Below are 13,063 nucleotides of genomic sequence, written 5' to 3'. Positions count from 1 at the left end.
ATAGTTAATTTTTTTTGACGAACAATAAAATTTTAAAAACTGAGCTAAGCAAATAGCCGTTTTGTTTTCAGATTGCTTAACAGATCATAGAATATAAATAATCTTAAAAATAAAAATGATTACAAAAATTTCTCGACCGGAATTCCAATCGACACCAACATTAGAATTTAATTTTTAAGCTAAAGAGATGTTGCGTTGAATAAAGTAGTTTCGACCAAACTCACTAAGCAGTTTCCTGTGTTTGGTCGGGGGATAGGATAATCCCGAAAGGCCAAGAACGTCTCAAACGGGGGGATTGTTTAAAGCAACGCTGCATACTTAATAGTCTTGATGGGTTGACACTCCTTAATGTGTATCTGTACTGCTTCCCGGTCGCCTCCGCCGCCGCTTATGCCCCATTATTTAATTCCCTACATCCTGGAAACTTGTTTAGATGCCCTCTCTTCTGCTTCGTTGCTCAACAAACATATACACCGGCAAGCAAGTATACGGAAATGCTAAATAGTATATGATTATTTTATTTTATTTATTTGAAATAAATATATGATTTTTTTATTTTATAATATGTTCATGCAGGTGATATTATAAACAATTGTCTATAAATAATTCGGATATTTTATTTATGTATAACCGTGTCGGCATTATGACTATTCTAATTAAGTGAAGCATGCAACAAAATAATTTAAAGCAAGAGGTTTTTTTTGCTTCAATTATATACATCAAATCAGTAGACAGTTGTTAAATATTCTAAAACTAAGTTTTATCTTGGGCTATGGTAACAGTAGTGCAGTAGATATGAAATGGGCTGGGTCTAATTTATTGAACCGGGTTGAGTTGGTTTAAGATTTTTAAAAGATAAATTTTGACCCAACTCATTAACTCGGGCTATGATAACACTAATATAGTAGATATGAAATGGACTGGGTCTAATATATTGGACCGGATTGAGTTGGTTTAAGGTTTTTAAAAAATAAAATTTGACCCAACTCATTATAAATGGCCCAATCAAAAATCAACATAATTGGCTCACAGGTTTTGAATAGGTCAATTTGGTCAGCCCAGAGTTGGGTTGGGTTAATGACAACCGGTTGGACTCCATGAGCAGCCCTAATTCTAGGCACGTTGGATTAGTAGGTAGTGTAGTTCTAGACACCTTTGGATTAGTTCTATGCTAATCCTGTCGTTAAAAATAGATTTATATAATTATTATTTTTCACCGACTGATTGGACAAAAAGATCTAGACTCTACTACTTCTTGCAAGGGCAACTATGCCCCTTCTGTGCACCTTCCCATATTGCTAGTTTCAGTGAAGGGTTTTTAGCATTTCCAAAGCTCTCCTGTATGTGGATGATACATATATTCATAGATAATGTTTAAAAACAAATTATTAAGATACAAAATAAATAAAAAAAAACCCTTATGACGCACCTCCTATATGAGATCACACACCTATCCCACGATGCTGGTACCATCTAAGTTCAACTAGACCTCACCTCGGTTCTACTAGGCCCCACACATAACATCTCCTCTGCCTCTGCAAAATTTCTACCAGCATAAAACAGATTTGATTAAAGAACAGGACTCATACTAAAAACTAAAAAAATAAAATGTGACAGAAAATCTAACCCTAACTGTGCCTCAAGCTGCCACAATAAACAAGTAGCCGCCATAAGAGCTCACTCCAAAATCATATTACCAGCTGCTAAGTTATGTGGATCGCTCAAATCTGTTGTTTCTGACACCCCTTGGATTACTTTTTCAAAAGATTTCCTTCGCCATTGGAAAATTTTGCTTGGCATGAGCCATGAAGGAATCCTCCATATGATAAGGCAACATTGCCTAGAAAATAACACCATAGTTTAATATACCGAAGGAAATGATTCACAACAACATAAACTGAAATCATACCACCTTTATTTTCCTTAAGTTCTTGAAAAAATAAATCCGCGGCAAAAGAAAACTCAATGTTAAGCTTGTTAATTCATTTAAAAATAGGAAACGAAGGGAAACCAAAAAACTCATCGAGGCACGACGCTGAACATGATTCAAGATCACCACAGACAAGCTCAACCAGTGCTTTACCTTAGCAAGAGCAGTCGAGCATCCAGTAATCCATCTCCATAATTGCTGCCATTTTCCAGCTGGACAGATTCCAGAGATTATAAGCATATATCTGCAAGCACTGATGAAGTATCTTCCTATATATGGAGAACATTCTCCAGATAAATACATATCGCTGCTAAAGACTGAGCTCAATGTAAATTACTAGCACACACAATCAAATCATTTTCCGAGTAAAACCTGACCGAGTTCCAAGTGTGCTTGAATAGCAGCCACTAAATTTCAACCAAACAAAAACCGAGAATCAAAACCCTTCACTTAATAGCAGCTACTAACTCAGTCACAATCAACACAATAAATATGCTACTGCGCTTACCTTTAATAGCCAATGAGGAAACTGCCAAGCCTTGAACTTTCTTAAGCTGCTCAATCGCTTCCTCATAATTTCAACTGTCAGAAGAAAACTTACAAAAATGTTAAATTAGCTTACAAAATCAAAATCACACGAAATGAACCAAAAACAATAGTAATAAGCCCATACCTTTGCGAGAATAAGGGCGCCATGCCTAGTAAAACAAGACCCTTTCAATCATCATCTTGCCGCGTAGATTGACATTGTTCTAATGCTATTAGACCTTGAGCATATGACTCATCTGCGCATACGCAATCATTTATACAAAAGGGTCAACAAACTGCACAAGTACACTAGAACAGGACACAAACATATACACTTAATTTATGTAGAGTATAAACAATTTCCACAATAAATTTATCAAGATTCCTTTGTATACAAATTTTTTTCCGGTCATATTCTAGGGCCGTTTGGGTGAGCTAAGTGTTTCTTGCTCAAAGCAAAAAAGAAGTGAAGGAGAAGTATTTCAACTTTTGTAAGTACTTCCTAACTTTTTAAACAAACAGTACAAATAATTGCTTCTAACTTGTAAACAAGCCGGATTTTTACGTTCGGCCAAATACCACCTCTGTATACAAATATTGGAAACATGATAAAGACCTGATTTTTGGCATATTGCAAGAGAGAGAATGATTAATCATCTAAAGAGCAACTGGGTTGGCCTTAAAAGCATCACTTGATGAAAAAAATCTAATCTTTTGTGCTTTAGCATTTGATAACTGAGGTAAAAAGCTGGAGTTACCAATGGGTTTGTAGGGAGAGAAAGTCGTCGGAAACCCTTGGTTGCCGTTAAAAGATTCCTTGCAATTCGAATCGTCGCCGGAAAATCTTCAAATTGTTTGAGAATTGAAGCTTTAAGTCGGGGTTTCTGTATATATATAGTGATTACTCGGTTTGGAGCGGGAGCAAAAATGAAACAAAAATTGCGCCGCTGCCGGGGATCGAACCCGGGTCACCCGCGTGACAGGCGGGAATACTTACCACTATACTACAACGACTTGATGCTTTGATCGTAGAAGTTTACCTACTTATCTCAAATTTTGGGGGAAAGTTCTTGTTGGTACTGCTGTTGAAAAAGAACACACGTTTTAACAGCGGGAGGAAGTCGGAAGATATATAAATTGACGTGACGAGGAATAGACTAATGAAGCGAATTCTAAAATTATCCCGATCCAATCATTGATCCAACCTGTTGATAATCCAAGTCAATACCTCTATCGAGGAAAATGTAAATAATTGTCCCAATATAACGTGTCATTATTTAATTTGATAATAATTTTATTATATATAATAAACTTTTACATTTATAATAATTTTATTACTCAAAATTAATTATCATCAATACACAGTTTGAAAAGAATTTAGAATATCTTATTTAGATTCGCTAAAATTATTGAATACACCAATGAAAAATATATTATTTGTTCATTTAAAATCAGTAAGGAAAATTAATCAAATTGAATCATAATAATATTTGAGCATTATTTTGATGCACATATATTACACATGCATTGTCCTCCAGTAATAACTTTCATTTTATCGAAGATGTTAACACAAAATATTTCATTGAGATAACATGATCAAATGTGATAAAAGAATGAAGCTGGAGTTGGTCCATATTTGTTTAATATGAAAATCACGCATGTTGGACGTTTTTTTATTAATTGTAGCGCTTGTACAAGAACATATTTCACAAAGAATTTTTTTTTTGCATTCAAAAAAATTGTCTTCTAATCAAAATACATGTAAGATATCTTCGAACCCTTTGATGATAATGTAACTTTAATGTTTGAAATAAAAATTCCTGGACCAGGCTGACGTTTGAATCAATAATTGAGATAAGTTTTAATTACATTTTTTTGATAAACCATTTATAATATTAAAAGGACTTCCACACTTGAAAATAGGAAGCTTGGAGATGCAACCACTACCATAGCAGAGAACACGAACAGCTAGAGGACAAACTCACAGACCCATCTAGACTTAAAATTACAAAAGATGAACTAAAATACTTAAACCTAAATGCCAGGGACACAACAGACTAACACGCATGAGGAGACAACGCCATAAACACAACAAATGTTCTTCTAATAAACCAAAATAATTTCTCCATTGTAATTGACCACTTACCACTACTAACAGCAGAGTCCTAAGATAAAAAACGGCGACATTAAAACCTCCTTACTGATAAATATACTTGCATACTTCTTTCAAAAACGAAAACACAAGAAGATAATAATGGCATATATATCATCCCCAAAAGTCAATCTTTGGTGAACTTAAATGATGTGTCCTATTAATTGATCATCTATATATAAAGATTAGATTCATTTTGCACCTATAACTTCAGTTCTCTGGCAAATTGGCACTCATGCAGCAGATATGCAACCATCATTTTACCAATTAAGAAGTAAAGATGTAGAGTAGAGTGAAGCAGATATATACGACAATCCAGATATGTTTTTCCTTCTTGTATAGCTATATATGGTGATAACATTATATGTTTAGTACTTATAAAGTTTAAAACCGAAACAGCATATATGACGTGAACATGCATGCATTTTATTATATGAGTTCTCCAAGATTCATAGCTCAATCAACTTCGTAAACTTGAAATAACCAAGGAGCTCGATTGTATAACATCACAAGAAACAGTCCAACAGAACCGGCCATGAGTTCAAGCCTAAAAAGTAAACTTCTAACTTATTACGCAAAGATACATTTTTTTAGCTTAAAGGCCAGAGATGAATTAAAGTCGGGGATTTAAGCCCGATGCGATTTGCAAGAAGGAGAATGCGAGAGATTGTCCCCCGATTCACCTCTATTGTGAGAATAAGTCAGCTAGTTCAGATTAGTAATAATGGAAACCGCAAGTGTTTGTGTGTATATGAATATGTGAATAATGGAACGACTTTACCATAGTATTTAAAGATAGAAGGAACTGATTCCCTGCAACGTGCCCACCCGATGCGGAGTGAGGAACCGTTCCGTCGAGATCGGGGTACATGGACGTGGTGAGCCAACGTCTGTCCATTGCGTGCCACGGCAGGGCCGATCGATTGAGTTTTGACCCACTGCTTCGTCAGCTGGGTCAGGACTACTGCGCCTCCAACAATTTTAGATGAAATATGGTTCATTCTTTGGCCTTTTCTCCTCTCTCCTACTTAAATTGTTGTTACAATTTTCATGCCTTCAATTCCTGTTTCTCTAATATCTCGTTATTCTCCCAAGCAGACTCCCGTTTAAGACTTGAGTCTTCTCTTTTTCTTTATGTTGCATTAGAGCATCTCCAATCATCAAATATGAGTTGGCATACTTAAAATAAAACGATTTAGCCAACAGTTTCAAAAACTCAACTCCAACCATGATGAGTTGTTGTCTATAAATTTAGCCAACCTCTTATGGATGACTAAATTTGTCGAACGTAGGAAGATTGTACATCATTTATTACCATATTAAACTGATATATTCTATTTTAACAATTTCAAATATTAATAACATACTATTTTTAAATTATAGCCAATCAATATAGTCAGTACCATTGTAGCAAAATGTCTTACAGGTTCAGGAAATTTTACATAATATCTTGCATGTCCAATTTAGCTGTAGCAAAATGTCTTACAGGTTCAGGAAATTTTACATAATATCTTGCATGTCCAATTTAGCCAACGATTATAGTCAACGCCGTTGGAGATGCTCTTAGTCTGGCTACAATTTGATAAGTTTTGTTGTTTTGTACTCGATTTATATGCTTAAAATCAAAAGTAGTGGTCCACAGAATTTATAGGCGCTAGCGTGGCTAAACCAATTTGAGCCTAAGAAAATACTTAACTGTTACTGATCCATTTAAAAATTAAAATACATTCTTTAGTTAAATCAGTTTCAAGTTAAATATTTTAATCTATATAGTCTAAAGACAAGAGAGCAAATCAATTAAATATAGAAAAAAATAGTGAACTTTAGTTATAATTTAGGAAAAAGGTACTCAATATAAAATAACCTAAACTAAAATTCTATCTAAATTCAAAATTAAATATATTACAATAATAATATATATTAATTTTTATTTATTTATCTTGTTTTCAAAAGAATAAATATAGACAATTACAAATTTATATTGTTGAATTGTATAACAAGATGTGAGCATGCCACTGTACTTGACTCAAAGTGCTGGAGCTAAAATATTATAGTGATATTTTTGAATAATATAAATAATTTACTTTGTATGCGTGATAAATAAATTATTTATACAACAAAATAATTATATTTTATATTAAGAAATGATACAAGCATCCAGTTTTAGATGTATGTATTTACGTCCCGTTAACACAATACTTTATATCAATAATCTCTCAAAAAAAAAAATACTTTATATCAATATTAAGAAATATTACAGTACATACATATAGTTTGTCAGCATACGTGGAGCGTATCTTATATTCGATGACTAGAACTTTCTGAATCCTCTTTATATAAAATTCTGTAATATGACCTTTTTCGTTCATCTCAAAAATCATATACTTTTATCTCCTGTTTCTTTTGTCTCCTGTTTCTAAGAAATGGATGATACGAAGGAAGAATCGAGAGGAGAAAAAATAGGTGTCCAAGATGTTGAAAGGAGGCCTTCTGCGGAGACACTCTCCACTGCACTGGTTCCTCCAGGATCTCCAAATGGCCACAGGGCACATGTTAGAGCTGAAAAAAAGCAAGTTTTTTATGGATTGACACTAAGGAATTCTTCGCTTGGCCTAGGATTGGGTTTCACTCAATCTTTAAATCACTGGTTTGAGAAAGATAAACTGCTCAGAATTCCTTCTTTTGAGCCTGGTACAACTTATTCTTCTTCGGTTTCTTCCAACTGTACTCCTCAAATTGATACTCCAAAACTTGTTGAGCAAGATCTCTTTCCACCAACAACCCCACGATCTTCCGGTGAAACAACAATTATCCAAGAAGACATGGATGACGGGAAAGAAAATGGTTCTGATATAGACCTAAGTCTCCGACTCTAGATTAATTTTTCTAGATTAATTTTTCCTTTTTGATGTTTGTTGTTTGATTCCCATCTTCTTAGCGGTTCTAATAATTTGAAAGGGAACAATTGATCACCAATAATTTTATGTCTAATTTGGTGCAAAATAAAGCACTAGATTTAAGATATTATTTTTGTTTAAAGATTTGTTCTTGTTTAATATATCTTTATACATATATTATTAGTAAATATTGTTTTTGTTGTGTAAAGTAATCCTTAGATATAATAAAAGTTTTGTTAATGATAATTCCTAACTACAGATTAGGATCGATGGTAAATTTTTTATATTATTTTGTGTTATTATAGATTTCTTAAATCTCGTACACATGCCCAACTTTTACACTCACCGTATACTAACCTTTTAAAACAAATGAAATGCATTTTTCTGGTATATTCACGTGATTTTTTAAAATTTAGTATAAATTCATAAGAAAACTTATATACTTTTTAAAAATAAGTTTCAATGTAATCTACGAAAAACTATATATACTATATGCATTTAATTATAAATATTTGTGACAATGTTTAATATTGCTTGATTTATAATATATGTTTCTAATGAAAAAAATATAAGTGGTGAATGATACTTTATTATATAACAAGTATTTTAGTTTCTATAAATAAATTCGGACTTTTGAAAATTTAGGAAATATATAATCAAAATAATTTTTGGTGTTTAAAGAATACTTTTTAAATCCCTGATAACAATTATATATATTATAATATTATTTATACGTGACTTCCATTCTTTTGCTAAATAAAACAAATATATGAGTATTAATTTACACTCTCATGAATGACTAAAGTACTGCGAGTGAGGTATTTTTTGTGGATGAATTGTTAGATTTTAATTTCAGTTTTCAATATTATCTAACATAAATTGAAACTGTTAACAAGAAAAGTAATTTAATTGTTATATATATAATAAAAATTATTAAATTAATGTGATAGAATTGAATATATAGCTGCTGTATTGTCATTTTTTTAACAAAATCGTAGAGGTGTAAAATTGGATAGAGCTTTGGTTTGTCAAATAAAAATTCAATATGACAAAAATTATTATTTTTTTGACATAAAATTTATTAAGTAATTAATTATCAAATTACAAAAAAAAAATGAATGAAAACTTGATTATCAATCATGTATAATTAATATAATTTTAGAAATGACAAATTTATTCACAATATCAATAACCTAGCCGGATCTGATCTTTTCAATTGAATCTTACGGATTGGATCAAAATTAATTCTTGAATGAGGTATTCAACTTCAGAGATAAATTGTAAAAAAAAAAAGAAATAATTTTTATTAGCTTATGAAGAGAATAAACCTTTTTATCGAGGATCATAAAAAATGGGCGGGAATCTCCGAAATGATCTTGACAGATCCAAAATCAAAAGAAAAATTATATATGCCAGTAACAATCTAAGAGGGGTGTGTTGGATTGGGGTTTTAAAGATTTTTTTTTTATTCATGAAATCCGAGGGTATTCGATTGGGATTGTTTGAAATCCATTAAAATCTTGAGTTATTTAATTGGGATTTTAATTATGCTACAAAATCCGGTGGTATTCAATTGGGATGTTAAATTATGCTACAAAATCCGATGGTATTCAATTGGGATTGTTTAAAATCCATTAAAATCTGATGGTATTCAAATGCTGATGGGTTTTTTTGCATTTCATAAAATGATGGATTTTGTGGCATTTTTCAGTGTATTTTAAGTTTCTTGAAAACCCACCAAAATCAATGGATTTTTGAAGCATTGTGGTTAAATCCTATAAACTCTGCGACATTTCATCAAGAATCCGCATAAAATCAAAATCACACACAATCCATTAAAATCCATAGACAACCCATTAAAATCTCAATCGAATACACCCTGTAAATGTATTGAATTGATTATTTAATGAATAGATCCAATTGCAACTTCGAATATGGAATTCAATTGATCAAAGATTGCAAAAGATCATGAGGAAGTAATGATAATGATAGATCATGAAAGTGAATCTCTTTTATCAAATTATCCCAAAATATCTTCTCATTCATGTCACATTGTTTTATAAAAATTCATATAATATTACTCTTTTTTTCGGTTATAGTATTGGTACCATATGAAACTAAATTTTAATCGATATGCACAATTTGATGGTGATCCAAATGAAATGTCTCTAGTGAATTTTCAATTTTGTTTATCATCAGATTATCCTGAATAAAATGTTGGTGGTGTTAGTTCTGGTTACAAACTCAACCAGTCACATCATAGTTATCATTAATTTTTTTACTAATCCACAGCTACAAACACCGGTACCTAAGTGCACAAAATGTTATTGTATCCTCAGATTCAAATTTTCATCAATTATTTAACACACGTCGACTCTTATTTAAAGTTATAATTTTTGTGATTGGTTATACATTAAAATTACACATACCAGAATAAGCTAAAGTGATTTTTTATTAAAAATATTATTGCTACCTCCATTTTTTTTAATCGCTCATTTTTGGTTTTGAAAAATCAAATTTTGACCAATGATTAAGAAAAATTTATTATTTTAAAAAATTGAAAATTATATTTTAAAATAGATTTTATATATTATATAATGATATAGATATTTTATATTTTTAATTATATAATATATAAAGTTAACAAATGTAAATTGAAAATATAGTGAGGACTGGGACATAGTTGAGAGAGGCCAACAAACTAGGTGCTGTGCCAATTTTTTTTATTTTTTTTAATTTCTATCTGGTATCTAGACGGGACGTGTCCACACTCCACACATAATCTCTCTCGCGCGCTCTCTCTCCTCTCTCTCTCTCGCTATCTCTCTCTCTCTAGTTGTGGGGTTTTTTGTTCCTACTAAATTCACAAATTTCAACTTTCTCGCTGTCCTTATTCTCCCATGTAAAACTCCTACCGTCCTACGTAAAATACGTATTCATCAGCTTCTTGGTGTGTACTGTATTGAAATCATAAAATCATCGAAGAAGATCAGATCAAGCGCCCATTGCACTCCATTCTTAGCCCTTAAGCTTTCTCTCTCCACCCTCTCTTTCTCTCTCTAAACCCAAAGGTTACTACACTCCCACTCCTCTCATTCCTTTGCTTTCATTCTTATTATTTTCCACGCAATATTTGCGTGCGTGTTATCTCTGAATAGTTCCCGTTTTGTGCAGTTTCTTGTTGCCTGTTGGAGGGAGAAGAAGGGACGTCGTCGTTTAATTCAACCAAGATTACGATGAAGAACTCGCGATATTAAGGTCATTTTATTCATAATCTTATTCTTTGATTCTTGAAATCTTGTTTTGGAAAGTCTTTGACTTGTGTTGAATCTGAAAGATACGCACGAATCTTGATGAACCCTTGTTTCTTGCATTTCAGTTGTTGATTATATATTAACAGTGCCCATTTTCAAGATTATATATGTATATATCATTAAGAACTAAGAACAAATCAAGATGTGTTCATAACAACAGTTTATTGTTTCTGGGTATTCATCAGTCTTGATTAGAATTGTGAAAAAGCTTTTAATCATCTTGTGTGCTTCAGTCTTCACTTTATTCACGGCATAATTGGCCATTGTATGTGTACATATATCTTTCTTGATAATATGCATGTTATATACTCTGAATTGTATATATTGGGAGATGGGACGTGGCTCGTACGTTAATGCTCTTGCAAAATATAGTTTTATGACTTATTTTTAAGATTTTTTTTTTGAATAAAAATTTAATAGAAACATTAAAGTGCGTGTCGAGCAGTGAAAAATTGTATAGAATTGAATAAGACAAAGGGAGTTGGTAGTTTTGTGTATGTTAGGGTCAAGTTTCATACTATCCAATTAGTACTTGTTATCTCTTAATTTCTATAAGAGAAATCATTAATTAGTGTATGCAGGACAGGGCCAAGAACAAAAATGTATTCAACACCATCAAATTTTTCCCCTTGTGCAGCCTGCAAGTTGCTACGGCGAAAATGTGCAGTAGATTGCGTGTTCGCCCCGTATTTTCGAGCAGACCAGCCTCAAAAATTTAGCAGTGTTCATAAAGTGTTTGGTGCTAGTAATGTGGCTAAACTGCTTAATGAGTTGCCTGAGGAACAACGCAAAGATGCTGCTAATTCTTTAGTGTATGAGGCTAATGCTCGACTCAAGGACCCTATTCATGGCTGTATGGGATTAATCTCGATCCTTAAGCGTAAACTCAAGCAACTTCAGATGGACTTGTATAATGCAAAGAAAGAACTCGCAACTTATATCGGGCCTTCTGCTATGTTACCTATATTCCAGGGTACAGAAAATTTCCTGCCACAGTACCAACAGGAACAGGCTCTGCAGCCTCAGATGATGCCTTACAATATGCAGCCGGCTCAGGTGATGCAACCACATTTGCAACAGCTTCAGAAGTTGGCGCCTTACAGTATGCAACAGGGTCAGATGAGGCCTTATAATGTGCAACAGGCTCATCAAATGAGGCCTTATAATATGCAACAGGCTCATCAGATGAGGCCTTGTAATATTCAACAAGCTCAGATGGGGACTTGTAATGAGCAACAGGCAGAGATTATGGGGGGATTACAGCAAACAGTGGCTAATCTGAGTCCACTGGAGATTCACCAACAGCATCAGTATCAGCAAATGATGGAGGCTGAGAAAGTAGCAGCAGCTTTGGCAGCTGTTAGAGAACAGGAAAGGTTGAGGCGTTATGAGAGCCAAAAGGTATTTGCTGCTAAAGAACAGGAATTGTTGAGGGATAATGAACTAAAGGAGTTGGAGATTCTTAGAGAACAGGAGTATTATAAAAATCATATGGCACAACATATTGCTAAAAGAGAAGAAGAAGTGATTTTGAGGACTTATCGTGAGAAGCAACAGGTGGCATTCGCTCAGCAGGCGGCACTGGAGCAGCAGGCAGCACTGGAGCAACAGGCGACATTCGCTCAGCAGGCTGCACTGGAGCAACAGGCAGCATTGGTTCAACAAGCGGCCTTCGCGCAGCAGCAAGGACCGCAGTCCGATCTTCTAGGGGGATATGATATCACGGGCCAGGGCCAGGGACAGATTCTGAGTGATGAGCTAACTCAGATGAGTGTTCCAGCTGGTGTGACTCTTGAATCGACACTTGCTTCACTGGAAGGCCCTTATCAAATTCAACAAGACACACAAGATGATCATGTTCGTGACCACCACCAGCAACTTGATATGGCGTCCCGGCTTTTTCTTGAGGAACAAGAACTGCAAGCTTTGGCACTCCAGCAACCACTACAGTTCGATCTACAGTTGGAGGAGCTGCTGCTACAGTTTCAGCAGCATCAAGATGGAGGTGAAGAAGAGGTTGGAAGCTTTGATCCTCTAAGCATGGCTCCTCTGGAATAGATAGTAGCATTTTTTGGTTAACTAGGTAAGCTAAGCAAGTCCCTTTTCTTGTGTGCATACAACATGCTACTTGTTTCACCGGATACTGGATCATGTGAATGCATAGATTCACATGAACTCATACGTGTTTCTCATCTATGTTTATGGCCCACATTGGTGACTGCATATGATTGGTAATGAATGA

At 33.7% G+C, this 13,063-nt stretch overlaps 1 long non-coding RNA gene and 1 other non-coding gene across 3 annotated transcripts; both read right to left on the bottom strand.

Moving 5' to 3' along the window:
* Positions 1-137: 137 nt before the first annotated feature.
* On the bottom strand, positions 138-3,601 carry LOC108195382 (uncharacterized). 2 transcript variants are annotated; one of them, XR_001801499.2, is made up of 7 exons: positions 3,217-3,601; positions 2,604-2,715; positions 2,439-2,512; positions 2,084-2,337; positions 1,628-1,840; positions 1,430-1,546; positions 138-417 (listed from the first exon to the last, which is right to left on the bottom strand). It is a non-coding gene; the product is annotated as an uncharacterized LOC108195382 (long non-coding RNA). The 2 variants fall into 2 exon arrangements; XR_001801497.2 differs by lacking the exon at positions 138-417 and having other exon boundaries at positions 1,325-1,546.
* On the bottom strand, positions 3,401-3,472 carry TRNAD-GUC (transfer RNA aspartic acid (anticodon GUC)). Its single transcript has one exon. It is a non-coding gene; the product is annotated as a tRNA-Asp (tRNA).
* Positions 3,602-13,063: the final 9,462 nt, after the last annotated feature.

This window comes from Daucus carota, chromosome 7 (genome assembly GCF_001625215.2).
Source record: "Daucus carota subsp. sativus chromosome 7, DH1 v3.0, whole genome shotgun sequence".
NCBI classification, from domain to species: Eukaryota; Viridiplantae; Streptophyta; class Magnoliopsida; order Apiales; family Apiaceae; genus Daucus; species Daucus carota.
This window is presented reverse-complemented; position numbering and strand designations above follow the sequence as displayed.